Raw genomic sequence first — 14,764 nt, 5'->3', positions numbered from 1 at the left:
TGCCCACCATCTGACTACATGGAAGAAGGCCAACCAAGAGTAGAGCTGCCTTGCATATCAATTTCCCTCAAGTCTCCTAAGAGACTATTCACTCTGCTTTCTATGACAGTTCTCCTAGTTCTCATCTAGAAGCAAGGCTTCCCTGAGACCTGGCATAGTAAAATGGGCTTTGAAGGCAGGCAGATCAGGGTTTGGGCCCCAGCTCTTCCACTAACCAGCTAAGTGACCTTGGGCAAATTATCTAATCTCTTTCCATATCCAGAAGCAGAAATGATAATAAAAACCTCCTAGGCCTCTTGTGAGGATTAAATGCCACAACATAAGGGAAACTATTTAGCACAGTGCCTGGCATGTAAATATTAATTTCCTTCCCTTCTTTTTTTGGGTCTGGGGGCACTTTCCAACTAATTGCCAATTAATATTTTTAAATTAACCCAGCACTGAGCGTCACGAGCACAGATGTGGTATTAATCTGTAGAAGAAGTTTCAAGTTTCCCTTGTAATGGAGCAGGGACATGAGGTGGTGGTCATGCCACTCAGCTATCCTGTATGCTAGTCTTGATTTCATGCTGCTGGAAAATTCTTGACATCTAACAAAATTTCCTCATGGCATGGGGGAATAGCAGGTGTGTTCATTTTATCCTAAGGGGAAATGGAGCCCGGCCAGACCTCCTTGTATAACTGGCCGGAGCAGAGGCTATGCTCCCTTAGGACATAGGACCAGCCCTTCTTCCGAAGCAATAGGGGAATGGGTTGGAGAGGAGGTGGTACCTTAAATTATGGCTGCTTGGGTCACACAACTGGGTGCTGGCATCTGGAAGAGAGGACGTGGGCAGACAAATCAGCCTGTTAAGAGAGTTATGTGAAAGTGTAACTTGGCCCTATGATAACAGCACTAAGTATCCAAAGGTCCAACCATCATCTCTTCCCCAAATGCAAGGATCATCCACTCCCTTCCACCCTCTCCTTGCTCCTTAGTCCAGTCCCTCTCCCTGCTTCCTGGCGGAGCAGGTGATACCCTGACCTCCCCAGAGCTGTCACCTCCCCTCAGAGCAGCATCTCTGGTCTGGGCCCATGTACAGGATGGGAGTTAGAGGGGGTGTGGGGAGCCCAGGGCAGGAAGCCACACACTCGATACACATTCCAGCTCCAGCTGGGCCTTTTCTGACAACCTTGGCCCAGCACACACCGTCCTGTGACATCCGTGCTGGGCTCAGAGAATGCTGAATTCAGCCCCAATTAAGGGGCCATCTCAGGGCAGGCTGCCGGCACCAGCAGCTGCTATTTTGGGACTTGGTGAAGACACTATCTTCTCTCTCTCCTTCTCTGTCTCTGCTCAGTTTTGTTTTTCTCCTCTCTCTCTCCCTTCTCCATTTCCATTATCTCTAGGGTTTTATCCCTGAGTATGCACGTCTTTTCATCTCTTGGCTTCTCTATCACCCGTGTCTCTGTGACTGTATCTCACTCTAGATCTCTCTTATCAAATCAATTTGATCAACACTCATTGCCACTGGGCCAGGCTCTGGCTGTGCTCTGGGAAAGAAGCAATGTGCAGGCCCCTGCCATTAGCAGTCCCAGGTGTGCTTTGCCTTTTTCTGGTTCTCCTCTCCCTGTATCTTGACCAGCCTTGCCCCCCAACTCCCAGCAATTCCAGGGCTTGTTTCTACAGATGGAGAGGATTCACACTCCAGCCACCCCCTGGTCCACATGCAGTTTCTATGTCCCCAGGTTCCCAGGCCTGCCTTCCCTGAGGCTCCCAATTCCAGCAGCAAAAGAGCTGACATTTCCTGGATGGGTCTGTAGTAGCAGGGGCTCCAAGATGCCCAAGAGGCCCTCAGCCATGCTGTTCCACCATCCCGGGCCCACGGAGACCTGGGCCAGGTCCTGCAGTGTAGGACTGTTGGGTCTATCATGAGATTCAATATTCATAAATCAAAGTCTCTTCTCCAGAGCAGAGGCTTCCCTGGAGGGCCCACAGCCAGCATCATGCTGGGACTATGAGGATACCTTACTCACTATCCTCTCAGCTGTCCAAACCTTACACCTGCTGGGCCCTGCTCAGTTTCCTAATCACCAGTCCACACCACCGTCTCTCGCCCCGGCTCCCGGAGTCCTGGTTGCCTGTCTTGTGCCCTCAGCACCGAGCTCTCCCACCCTGGCACCTGCTGACCAGATTTAACCTGACCCATGTTCTTTGCTACAGGGTGTGGAATAAGAATGTTTAGTAGGACACACTTGTGAACTCTCTGAGGTCCTTCCCCTCTGAGCATTTTCCCTATTGGGGCTTCCCTGAGTACTAGGAATAGGGGTACATGGTAACTTCTTAAGAACATATTGAATTTTTAATTTTTGAAAAATTAGCACCTACTGGGGCGCCTGGGTGGCTCAGTCAGTTGAGTGTCTGACTTCGGCTCAGGTCATGATCACACAGTCTGTGAGTTCGAACCCCGCGTCGGGCTCTGTGCTGACAGCTTGGAGCCTGGAGCCTGCTTTGCATTCTGTGTCTCCCTCTCTCTCTGCTCCTCCCCTGCTCACACCCTATCTCTCTCTCAAAAATAAATAAAGATTAAAAAAAAGAAGAAGAAAAAAATTAGCACCTACTATGTGCTAGGCACTATTAAACATTTTCAGATGCATTACCTTATTCAATTCATAGACCAGCCTTTGTGGCCCCATTTTAGAGTTGAAGCCCAAAGAGGTTTCCCAAAGTCAAATTACAGGAATCCAGGTCTCCTGATTACACAGCCAGGCATTGCTCTGAAACTCAGCTCCTGCCTGTAAATAAAAGAAGGAAAGAAAAGACTTAGGGAGTCTTTTTCCACCAAGGAGTTCTTAATTTCAGATCCAGGGGCCTCTCTGCCTTCAGTAGCTGCTCTAAGAGGCAGACCCAACTCTTCAGGAAAGAGAGGCTTGGTGGCTGGCATACTGAGCCAGACTCAAGGCTGATGAGGACCCGAGTGCTTGGCAGAGGGGAGAAGCCCTTGCTCTGGGACAGGGTGGGCATAGCTGGTGACAAGTTCTGACAAGGAGCCCAGGGTCAAGAGGACATCTTAGGGGAGGGGGTCAGGAATGTCAGTCAGCCAGAGGCTCAGAGGAGAGGGTGACAAAGATTCCCAGATGGGACCGAGACCTCTGTCTTTGAAGCTCCCCAGGGGAGGGACAGGTGACTTGGGGCTTCCCTGGTCATCAGTTGGTGCCCCAGGCCTATGATGTGAGTGGGGTGTCTGAAGCAGGCTTTGGAGCTGGGGAGAGAGGTCAGGTCTAGGAAGGCACTTTGATGCTCCTTTCCTTGGTGGCTTGTTCAGATCGCTCTGCTCTCTGTCAGCAGTGCTGTCGTGTCAGGATGTGCCAGATGAAGAAGCAGGCGGGGGCGCACAGGCTGTGCCAGGCTGCTGGGGAGGGAAGAGCAGTGCCACTCTGGAACTGGGGGCCTCAGGCAAGTGCCGTGCAGAGTCAGGGCCCCCGAAGCCTGTGTGCGGCCCAGGCCCAGCCCAGGAATGCATAACCCTGACCTCTGGGGACACTGGCTCCCAAGCTGTCCTGGCCCATGTCTTGCTGCCTTCTAACCAGCAGATGGTCTCCCAGTGCCAGCACTGCTCACCCTCAGGCTTCAGGCGATGCCCCTGCCCTAAGCTCCAGCCCCTGAACCCTGGGCCCAGGTCATCTTTGCCTTGGGGGTCCCATTTCGCGGTCACTACATCCCACGGATTCTAAATCACTTCTCTTGGTTCCACTCCCTCTGCCTGATTCAGACCTTCCTCATCTCCCCCCACCTTGTCGCACACTGTCGTCTGACCCCTGGTCTGCCTGTGCACTCCTGCTTTCTAACTCGGCTTCCCTGCATCCCTCATTCCAACGTGTGGTGACAAGTCTCTGTCGACCTCTCCAGGCTTGTCCCCGTTCTCTCCAAGGTACACGCTCAGCCCCAGCCATTCCTTAAATGTGTGCATCGGTTCTCACCACTAGGCCTTTGCCATGCTATTCCCTCCACAGGGGACGGATTCCCCCATCCCTTCCAAGATGCACTGGTCTGTTCTTACTCCTCTGCTCAGTTTCTAGACTCCACTCAAGCTTCACTTTCTTTGAAAAGCCTCTCCTGGCTGCCAGGCTGGGCCCAGGGCTGCCCTGGTCTCTCTTTGTGTCCTGTGCTCTTGTGTCCTGGTCTTTGCCATGTTGGGTTGTCACTGCTGGCGGGAGTGTCTTCCACAGAAAACTGGGTCTCCTGGAGGCCCTGGGACCTGTCTGATTCACTTCTGTGCTCCGCGGCCCAGCACAGAGGAGATGATAAAGAAACAGGCAGCCGCCGTTCCCTTCCCACCATCTGGTTTGAGCAGCAACACACACAAACGCACCCACACATGCATGCACACCTACAACTTCTACTCCTGCATTCACACGACCACACAGTCCCATATACACACACAGACGCACACCAACAGACGCTCACACAATACATCCCGTTCTCCACACACACGCACACACGTGCAACCACCTGACCCTTCACAGTTGAGCTAGTCTGAGGGTCAGGCCATCAAGGAGGGTTCCCCTGAGAAGGCAGGATCTGACCCAGGTCCTGGAGGCTTGCGCTGCACCTCTGCAGGGCGGTGGGTGCGGATGACTGTGCTAAGGCTGGGCGGAAATGACTGCAGCGGTCACATCCATGGGTCGGTGCTCTTTACCTTGCAACTTTGTATTGCCCTTTCCCACCCGCCCCGCCCCTCAACGCTGGGCCCACCCACGTGACTTGCCTTGGCCAATGGGATGTTAGCAGACATGTTTGAGCAGAAACTTAAAATGGGCTTTCACGCTGGAACCGGCCTTCTGGTGCTCCGCCATCCGGGTGAGACCATGCCCAAGCTAGCCTGCTGGAGGATAAGCGACATTTGGAGCGCCCTCCACCCAGCCAAGGCTAGCCTAGGTAGCCAAGAGCCAGTTCACCTCCAGGGATGTGAGCAAGCCCCACTGAGGCCCGAAGAACCACCTAGCAGAGCCCAGCTGAAATAGCTGACCCACAGAACAGTAAGTTCCATGCTCATTATTTCAAGCCACTGAATTCTGAGGTTTGTTAACAGAAGCATCATGAGAACACAGTGAGCCAGGACAAAGAGATCAGCCTCTGGAGGGGCAGACTTCCCTACAAGGGCGCCCTCAGCAGACCAACTAGCAAACAGGGAGTCTCAAGAGAGTCCAACTTCCCTGTGCATCACCCACCACCCTCCATTCCAGCCACCTTGGCTTTTGCCAGGCCCCACACGTGTCCTGTATCTTTGCGCAACCTGCTCCCTCCTTCTGTAATGCCTGTTCCCATATTGTCCTCCCCTGGATCCTGTTCACTTTTCAAGGGCAAGTCCATACCCTGGAAACCTTGGGGGACTCACAGCCTCACGGCCACCGTAAACCTTTTGGAAATGAGGTAAGGTGAAAGTAAGGAAAATCCCATTTGTCTGTCCCTCCTCCCCCATATCCCACTGTGCTCTGCCTGTAGCTTTATTGAGGCACATTCTCCCTATAGTCATCAACCCAGACTGGGATGTCTGCAGAACAGCAAGTAGGTCCTGCCCGGCCACTGAGGGAGCGGGGCCCATAGAACCCTAGATCTCTGATGGCCTCAGCACATGGCCCAGTACCCAGAAAACACCTGGGGAGTGGGCAAGGCGTAGAGATTATAAATTTACTAGCTATCGATTTCGGAACAACCTGGCAAGATGCTTTGTATTAAATAAACAACAAACAAACAAACACAAAAAAACCTAAGTTGAAATCCAAACATCGATTTTCAGTCCCTGGTCTTGCTTTGGAACATTTGGCAGGGCCCTGTCCCCCTCTGAGCCTCAGTTTCCCCATCTGCATAATAAGGGATGGTGCTAACTCATCACCCTGCCCCCTGCCAATGCTGAGTATCTGAGAAGTTTGCCTATGTGTCCAGCACTCTGGCTCCTGCTCTGGCCTGGTTCCTCCCACCACGCTTCACTGGCTCCGAGTGGCATGTCAGAGCTTCCCGCCTGCTAGCAGCTCTGGCCAAGCCTTTGGATGGTCGTGGCTAATGGCCTGGCTTCCTTTGACTGCAACATCATCCGCTTCCCGAACTTGCCAGTGCGACTGATGAAGCCTTGATGTTAGGAGTCCTCACTCCTAAAAGATCTGTTGGGCAAGGCTGGTCCCTGCCTGTCTGATAGGGGAGGACTAGCCTGTCTTCAAGAAATTCTCTCAACAACTCTCCCTCCTTATGCCCCTCTCCCTCCCTCTCTTTCTCTGTCTCTGTCTCTCTCTGTACCTTTGGCTCACTCTATCCCTCTTTCTCTCTCTCTTGTGCACACGCGCACACATCCACTCAAGGTTCCTCTCTCGGCAACTTCTTCTGGGCCAGTAAGAAGGAAAGCTGACTGGCCATATTTCCCTGCTAGAGTTAGGTGAGAAGAGAGAGGAGGAAAATGGACCAGTGCAGTTATCCAGAGACAGGAAGACCTTTTCACTCCAGCTTACCAAAAACTAGGATGAGAGATTTTGGAAGCCAGAGAGCCAGCCTGGCGTGTGCTTAGAGAGCAACCTGGGATATGGTACAAGAAGGGAGGCAAGGGACTTGGAGACCATAGGCTCTAGCCAATGTCACTACTTGCTCCAACCTTTCTTCTAGGCTCTTTTTTGGAAGTGGGGAAGCTCCAGAGATGCTCAGATCATGTGTCTCCTTGGGATACCAGGAAGGAGCATGGGATAGGAGTTCATGGGGTGGCTGAGGCCAGGGCTGGGTCTGCAGGGTGGAGGAACACCAGGCCTGCCCTCATATCTGCCCAGCCCCCCAGATCTTCCAGGTACAGGCGATGAGAGTGGACCCGATGCAGTCTCCAGCTTTGCTTGTCCGCTCTGCCTCCTTCCTTGTTTGCCCCTCCCTCTAGCAGAGAAGTCTTTGAAGTAAGCACAGAGAGGCTGGGGGTGGGTGTTCACTCACTGCTCTGTTCCCACCCCACCTCCCACCCCACCTCTGTGAAAGTCAGAGACAGAGGTTAAGAGGCTGGAAGTTGGAACTGGAGCTTCTAGTCGGGGTGTTACATTAGGTACTTCTGTGCCTTTGGGAATTCCTCTTTTGAACATCTGGATACCTGTCTATCTCTTCTGCAGGTAAGAAGTAGTAAGGTCTGTTTTGTCAAATAGCTGCAAGGGTGGGGGAGATCTTCTAAATCCATGAGGCCCTCTACACATAGGAGATGTTTGCATTATTGAGACCAGAGAGTGGTCCCAACATGCTTTGGGCCTCACTGTGGGGCATGCCCCTCCTTTGCAGCTTCTTTGCTGCCTGGGTTCCGAGGAGCACAGCCAGGACCTGCTCTCTGCCCCTCCCCCCACTCTCCACTTCATGTCCCAGCAGTCTTAGAGGTCCCCTGGGCCATCCCAGAACACGGCTGTCAGCAAGGTAGAGAAGGAGGTGTTCTGGCTCCTCCCTTCCGAAGCCCTCCACCTGGGATATTGATAAGTGACAGAACCACTCAGAGAAAATAGTAAGGGTCCAAGGCAGGACAGAGTATGAGCAGGAGCTGGCTTGGACTCTCTGGGAAGGTAGGGGTGGTGTGAGTTGGAGGAGCTGGGAGGGCTTCCTGGAGGAAGCAGGGGGCTTGATGTGACCTCATAGGATCCAGTTGCTGCTGCAGTAAGCACTAGCATGGCTGACAGAGGTCACGATGCCCAGAGACAAGTGAACCAAACGCCAGGGGATGTTCTCACTGCCCGTCCCAGATGTCGGGAACAGACCTCATGCATAGAAGCCCAGCAGCAAGGGAGCCAATGGTGGCTACACGGGGTTTGAGCAGAGACAGGGTGGCACAGATGCTCCAAGAGTGCCCCTTCTCATCGAGCCAGAGCAATTTCTGCTTTGAAGGAGGCTGATGTACAAGTGACCCAGAACTCAAGCTTACCAGTGGCTGCCTGCTACCAACCTCCAGCCTGGCCAGAATGGAAGCCAATTATCAGCCCTCAGAAGCAGAGGGCATCCAACTTCCTGCCAGGGTAAGAAGAGACCAAGAATTATGCTCTGTCATAGATCTCCTAAGTTTGTCAAGGCAAATCACCCCTCAGAACTAAGCCCTCTGCATCCACAGGACCTCTAAGCCACATGAGTCCGTGGGGGCAGAATGGACACTGTCATACCCAATCTAAAGATGAGAAAACTCGGGGCGCCTGGGTGGCGCAGTCGGTTAGGCGTCCGACTTCAGCCAGGTCACGATCTCGCGGTCCGTGAGTTCGAGCCCCGCGTCAGGCTCTGGGCTGATGGCTCAGAGCCTGGGGCCTGCTTCCGATTCTGTGTCTCCCCCTCTCTCTGCCCCTCCCCCGTTCATGCTCTGTCTCTCTCTGTCTTAAAAATAAATAAACGTTGGAAAAAAAAAATTTTTTTAAAGATGAGAAAACTGAGTCCCAGGAAGGAGAAGGGTTTGACCTAAGTGTCAAGGCCCAAGACGAGAACATGGGCTTCCTGCTCCTCAGTTGAGTCAGTGTAGACAAGCTAATCAGATAATCCAGGTCAGCGTAGACAAATAGCTTGCCTGCAGCCAAAGAATCCACTTTGGAATAAAACTTACATGGTGAAGATGAAAGCTAAGCACCATGTGTGTATACAAGCTTCCCACATGCTGGGCATCATGCTGGACACAGCACAGGAACCCATTTAAGACCTAAATCCACCCTATGAGTTCATGATCCTCAGCTCTGCACCACAGAAGGGTGAAGGAACAGAGCCTTGGAGAGTCTGGGCAGCTTTTCCAAACCAATCAGGAGGCTAGGCAGAGCTGGGATCTGAACACAGGACTTCCTGAGGCCAAAGCTCTGCATTTTTTAACCACTCCCTGGTACCTCAGACAACTGTCTGCGTCATCAAGAATGACTCCTGGAGCTTTCTGTGCAGAGCACTTCACATACAGATATACATGTACTTTGCCTACATTATCTTACTTCGCCTCCAAAACAAACCTTTGAAGGAGGTTCTTTTTCATTCTCATTTTGCAGATAAGGAAACTGAGTCCCAGAGGAGTAAATTAACTCACCAGTCTGTCTTCAAAGGCTTGTACTATCTATGCTGCCCACGGATTTCAGGTAAAAAGACGGACATTGTTCCAACAGCGGGAGTTGCCTGAGAGTGACACAGCTGTCTCTGGAGGAGGTGAGCCCCCATCAGTGAAGCTTTCTTGGTGTGCATGTTGTGGGGGCGGGGGGGGGAGATGGGGAGTATATAAAATACTATCTATAGTTACATTTTTTAAATTAACATTCAATTTACTAAGGACACACATTTAAAAACGGAGCTTTTCTTAAGGATTAAGTTCCACTTACCAATCTTATTGTTCTATTTATAAATGTAATAAAATAAGAACAAGACCTTCACTTTTTCTTCAATTAAGGTTTGATTAACTCAAGTTGAAACACTAACTCCCTTAAACAGCCAGTGCCATTTACAACTTAATTAAATTTGCTTAAACAATTCCAACTACATTTGGACATTTCATATATTTAACTTTCCTAAGTAACTTAAATGTCTAATTACACAAGCAAAACCTTTGCATCATGTACTTGAAAAACTGTTGTAACTCTAATAAATTAAATTTACAAATATACTGACTTTGAATTTCTCTTAAATATTGCCATATTGTTGACAAAATTAGTCAAATTATCCCTTAAAATGACTTGTCTACAGGCCTCTGGTTACTGCTAAGACAGAGTAACCACACTTTACCCTCTCTCTCCCACTGAGTGCAAACAAAAACCCTGCAATAGATACACACAGCACTGTCAATGGACTCTGAAAAACAAAAGCAGGTAGATTAGGGGAATAAATAAACACTAAAGATTGACCAATATGGCAATGTGATTCCTGAGTTTCTTCCCTCCCATACCTCCCAGATTGGACTCTAGAGGGCCTAAATCCCAGATCTGTGCAGTGGGCACAAACAGAAAAAGCTCAAAGAGAACCCTTCTCTTTCCAGCCAGAGGAATGGGGACAGGGACCCGCAGGATAGAGAGTGGGGTGGAGAGAATAATCTCAGTTGCTTCTCTTTTACTCTCCAGGGTGTGCCCCAAGGAAAGCCCCAATCTTGAAGCTATACTCTGGCAATGTTTGGGGTGCAAAACCTAAAATTCTGAGAACAAATCATTCTTTCTGACTGGAAAAACTGAGAAACAGGGCCCCTGTGGGGAGTGTAGGGAAGTTCTGTTCCCTTTTTTTCTCTTTTATCTTACTGCTTCACCCTGAAGGTGGATGCAGTCAAAGGAAATGTATGACAGTATGGAGAGGCCCAAATCCCAGATTCTAGCCTAGAGACCAGGAGGTGGGAGTCAGGGAGTATGAAGGCACTTATGGAGAGCTGGAGAATCTATGTATGAAGTCCTACACCCACCCTTGAGCTGTGAATGTGTAGAATTGACTCAAAGCAAAAGGCAGGTGAGGACTTGTCTGAAAAAAAATGAGGCTGATTCCATAATATTCAAATGCCCTAAATTACAAACAAAGAACCAGGAAGATCATAATTACTCTCAAAGGAAGAGACAATTAATAAATGCTGGCCTCAAGATGACCAGATGATGGCATTATCACAGGCAGACTTTAAAGTAGCTATTATAACTATAATCCACGAAGTAAGGAAGAATGATCTTGAAATGAATGGAAAGATGGAAACTGTCAGGAACAAAATAAAAACTACCAAAAAGAACCAAAGGGAAATCTTGTAACTTATTTTATATAATTAAATTTTATAACATAAAAATTCAATAACTGATATAAAAAATTCACTCTATAGGCTCAATAGCAGAATGGAGATAACAGAGGGAAGAGTCAGTGAGCTTGAAAATAGATTCATAGAAATTATTGAATCTGAACAGCAGAGGCTAAAAAAAATTGGAAAAATAATGAATATAGTTTGAGGGACTTATGGGACAACATTAGAAAGTCTAACATTCATGTCATTGGAGTTTCAGGTAGAAATGAAAAAAAAACTCGGTGTAGAAAAAAAAAAAATTGAAGAAACCATGGCTGAAAACCTTCCAAATTTGGTGAAGAGACATAAATTTGTAGATTCAGGACTCTCAGTAAACCCCCCCAAAAGGATAAATTCAAAGAAAACCTGACCCAAATACATCTTTTTTTTTCTTTTTGAGACAGAGAGAGACAGAGCATGAGCAGGGGAGGGGCAGAGAGAAAGAGAGGGAGACACAGAATCCGGAGCAGGCTCCAAGCTCTGAGCTGTCAGCACAGAGCCCGACACAGGGCTCGAACTCACAGACTGTGAGATCATGACCTGGGCTGAAGTTGGACGCCCAACCAGCTGAGCCACCCAGGTGCCCCTGACCCAAATACATCTTAATCAAACTAATGAAAATCAAGGATAAAGAAAAAAATGTTTTTGAAAACAAGCAGAGGAAAGTCATACGTTATATACAAGGGAACAACAATTAAGAAGACTACAGATTTCCTATGAGAAACCATGGAGGCCAGAGGACAGTGGAACAGTATCTCTAAAGTGCTGAAGGGAAAGAAATGTCAACCTAGAATTCTATATCCAGTGAAAATATCTTTTTTTAAGCTCCTTCCCCAAAACAGATATTATCAGAGGAAGGAAAACTAAGGGAATTCATTGACAGCATTTCAGCTCTAAAAGAAATGTTAGAAGAAATTCATGAAGAAGAGAAGTGGGGTTGGGGTGCCTGGGTGGCTCAATCGGTTAAGTGTCTGACTTCGGCTCAGGTCACAATCTCACAGTTTGTGAGTTTGAGCCCCATGTTGGGCTTTGTGCTGACAGCTCAGAGCCTGGAGCCTGCTTCAGATTTTGTCTCTGTCTCTCTGCCCCTCCCCTACTCGCTCTCTGTCTCTCTCTCAAATATAAAACATAAGAAAAAAATTAAAAAAAAAATAAGTGGGGTGCCTGACTGGCTCAATTGGAAAAGTGTGCAAATCTTGGTCTCGGGGTCATGAGTTTGAGCCCCACATTGGGTGTAGAGATTATTTAAATAAATAAAAACTTAGAAAAGAAAAGAAGAAGATAAGTGCTACCAGAAAGAAACTTGGGACTTTAGAATAAAAGAAGAGAAAAAAGAGGCACCTGGGTGGCTCAGGCAGTTAAGTGTCCAACTTCAGCTCAGGTCATGATCTCACGGTTCATCAGTTCAAGCCCCACATCGGGCTCTGTGCTGACAGCTCGGAGCCTGGAGCCTGCTTCAGATTCTGTGTCTCCCTCTCTCTCTGCCCCAACCCCACTTGTGCTCTGTCTTTCTCTGTCTCTCAAAAATGAATAAATGTCAAAAAAATTTTTAATAAAAATAAAAATAGAAATAAAAATGAAAATAGTTGGGTAAATATAATAGACTATTTTCCTGCATACAGCAGCTACAGTGATGGGAGGAGGGGAGCCTACATGGGTGCAGGAGTCATATATACCACATGAAGTGGTAAAATATTAACCCTAAATAGATCACGATGCTGAATTAGGTACATGTATCATAATCCCTAGAACAACCACATAAACAAAAAGATATAGTCAAAAAGCCAACAGAAAAATAAAAATGGAACACTAAGACAATATTCAAATAATTCAAGAGGAAGCAGAAAAAGGGAAACCAGGGAATGAAAAATAGAGAGGACAAACCAAAACCAAATAATAAAATGGGACACCTAAATCCAACCTTATCAATAAATATATCACATGTAAATGGTTTGAACATACCAATTAAAAGACAGAGATTGTCAGATTAGATTTTTAAAAAGCAAGACCTACTATATGCTGTCTGTAAGAAACTCACTTTAAATATAATGACATAGGTTAAAAGCAAAAGGATGAAAGAAATATAACATGGAACATTAATTTTTTTTAAAAAAAAAGCTAGAATGACTATCTTAATATCAGACAAAGCAGACTCCTGAAGAAGAAAACTTAGAGATAAAGAGGAATATTCCATAATGATAAAAAGATCAATTCATTCGGAAGATGTAACAATCCAAAATGTGTATGCCCCAAACAACAGAACTTCAAAATACACAAAGCAAAAAACCGATACAACTAAAAGGAGAAATGGGACAAATCCAGTTTTGCTTAGGGACTCATTGCTCAGTAACTGGTAGAAAATCGAGAGAAAATCAGCAAGGATATAGAAGACCTGAACAACACTCTCAGTCAACTTGAACTAATTGACATTTATAGAACACTCCACCAACAATAGCAGAATGTACCTCCTTTTCAAGTTGCTCATGGATCATCCACTATAGACCATATTCTGGTTAATAAAAGAAACCTTACAGATGGTTAAAAATTGAAGTCATACAAACAAAATGTGTTCTCTGACCGTAATGGAATTAAATTCAAAATGAATAACAGAAAGATATCTGGAAAATCTTCCAATTACTGGAAATTAAGCAACACACTTCTAAACAATCCATGAGTCAAAATCTAGGAGGTGGAGAAGCTGGGGTGCTAGCCTGGGAGGTTTTGTCCAGGAGCCCGCACTCTTAACCTCTAGGCCATGTGGCCTCTCAAGGGTTTTTTAGAGCCTTGAATGCCAGGCTAAGGAATTTGGAATTTGCACTGTATTAATAAATAAACATTTAAGGATTTTTATACAGAAGGCAGAACACTATTTGCAGATAGATGGCGTTGGGTAGTGTTGTGGGGGATGGGGGATGCAGAGGATGGGAAAGAGTGGGAAAAATCTGCCTTCTGTCCCACCAGAGAGACAAAGTGAAATTTAAAAATTTGGATTTTTCCAGATGTTTGAAATGAGATATTTTAGAAGCATCCTTCCTTTTTCACAGAGAATATTTTCAGTCTTTCTGGGATCTACACATGCTAGATGAACTGGCAGCTCCAGAGGGAGGAGCCCACTCCTGCCATCAGACAGGGGACTTTCTGAGGACGTAATTCTGTAAGAATGGGGGTTTCCCAACGGTTAACTAGCTCATGGCTCTGCACAAGTTACTTAACCTCTCTATGCCTCGATTTCTCATCTGTGCAATGCGGATAGTATTAGTTCCCACAGATCTGACCTTGGGCCGAGCTGTCTGGAGAAAAGGCTGGCGGAGCATTTGAACCCCTGGCTCCTGGTGGCTGCTGAGGGATCCAGGCTGGAAGGTTGGGGGTCTCTCTGGTTTGCAGCGAGGCTTGGAGGAAGGCCTCAGCGTAAGGACTGGGGGCCCTGCCTCCACAGGCCTGGGATGGGGGCAGGGTAGGGCACATAAAACATCCTCTGCAGAGCCTTTGATCAACAGCCATGACAGGGATGGCTTGTATTCTCTTTGAAGCAGCAGAAAGATCAATCCCCCTTCTTATCTCAGCCTCTCTGCGCAGTGGCATCACGTGCCCCTGCAGCGGCTGCTGCTACTCTAGAAGACTGGAACCGAGGAGGCAATGCCCACCCCAGGCCTGTGCCCCCACCCCCACATCCCCGTCCACCGGGGTGAGGGTGATGAGCAGAACCCACCCCTTTCTGGCCATCGCCTGGCCCAACCACAGAGTGAGGAGAGGACAAAAGTTGCCCATGCCCCAGAAAGTAACAGCTTCCAGGACTCCTTCATTAAACTTTCGAAAAAGCCCCTCTCATCTGGGAGTTTCTCCTCTTTTCTTCAAAGCCTGGCTTTAAAACATCACCTTTTACGGAGATCTAAAGATACTATGCCAGGAGGCAAGAGACTAGATTCTAGTAATAGGTCTGTCTTTGCTTTGCTGTGTGACCTTGAGCAAGTTACTGCCCTCTCTGAAGCTTAATTTCTCTATCTGTGAAGTAGAGTTTCTGTAAATGTTTT

This window comes from Lynx rufus, unplaced genomic scaffold, assembly GCF_022079265.1.
Source record: "Lynx rufus isolate CCGP_SWC_20201006 ecotype Redwood Valley unplaced genomic scaffold, mLynRuf1.p SCAF_13, whole genome shotgun sequence".
Lineage (NCBI taxonomy): Eukaryota > Metazoa > Chordata > Mammalia > Carnivora > Felidae > Lynx > Lynx rufus.
This window is presented reverse-complemented; position numbering follows the sequence as displayed.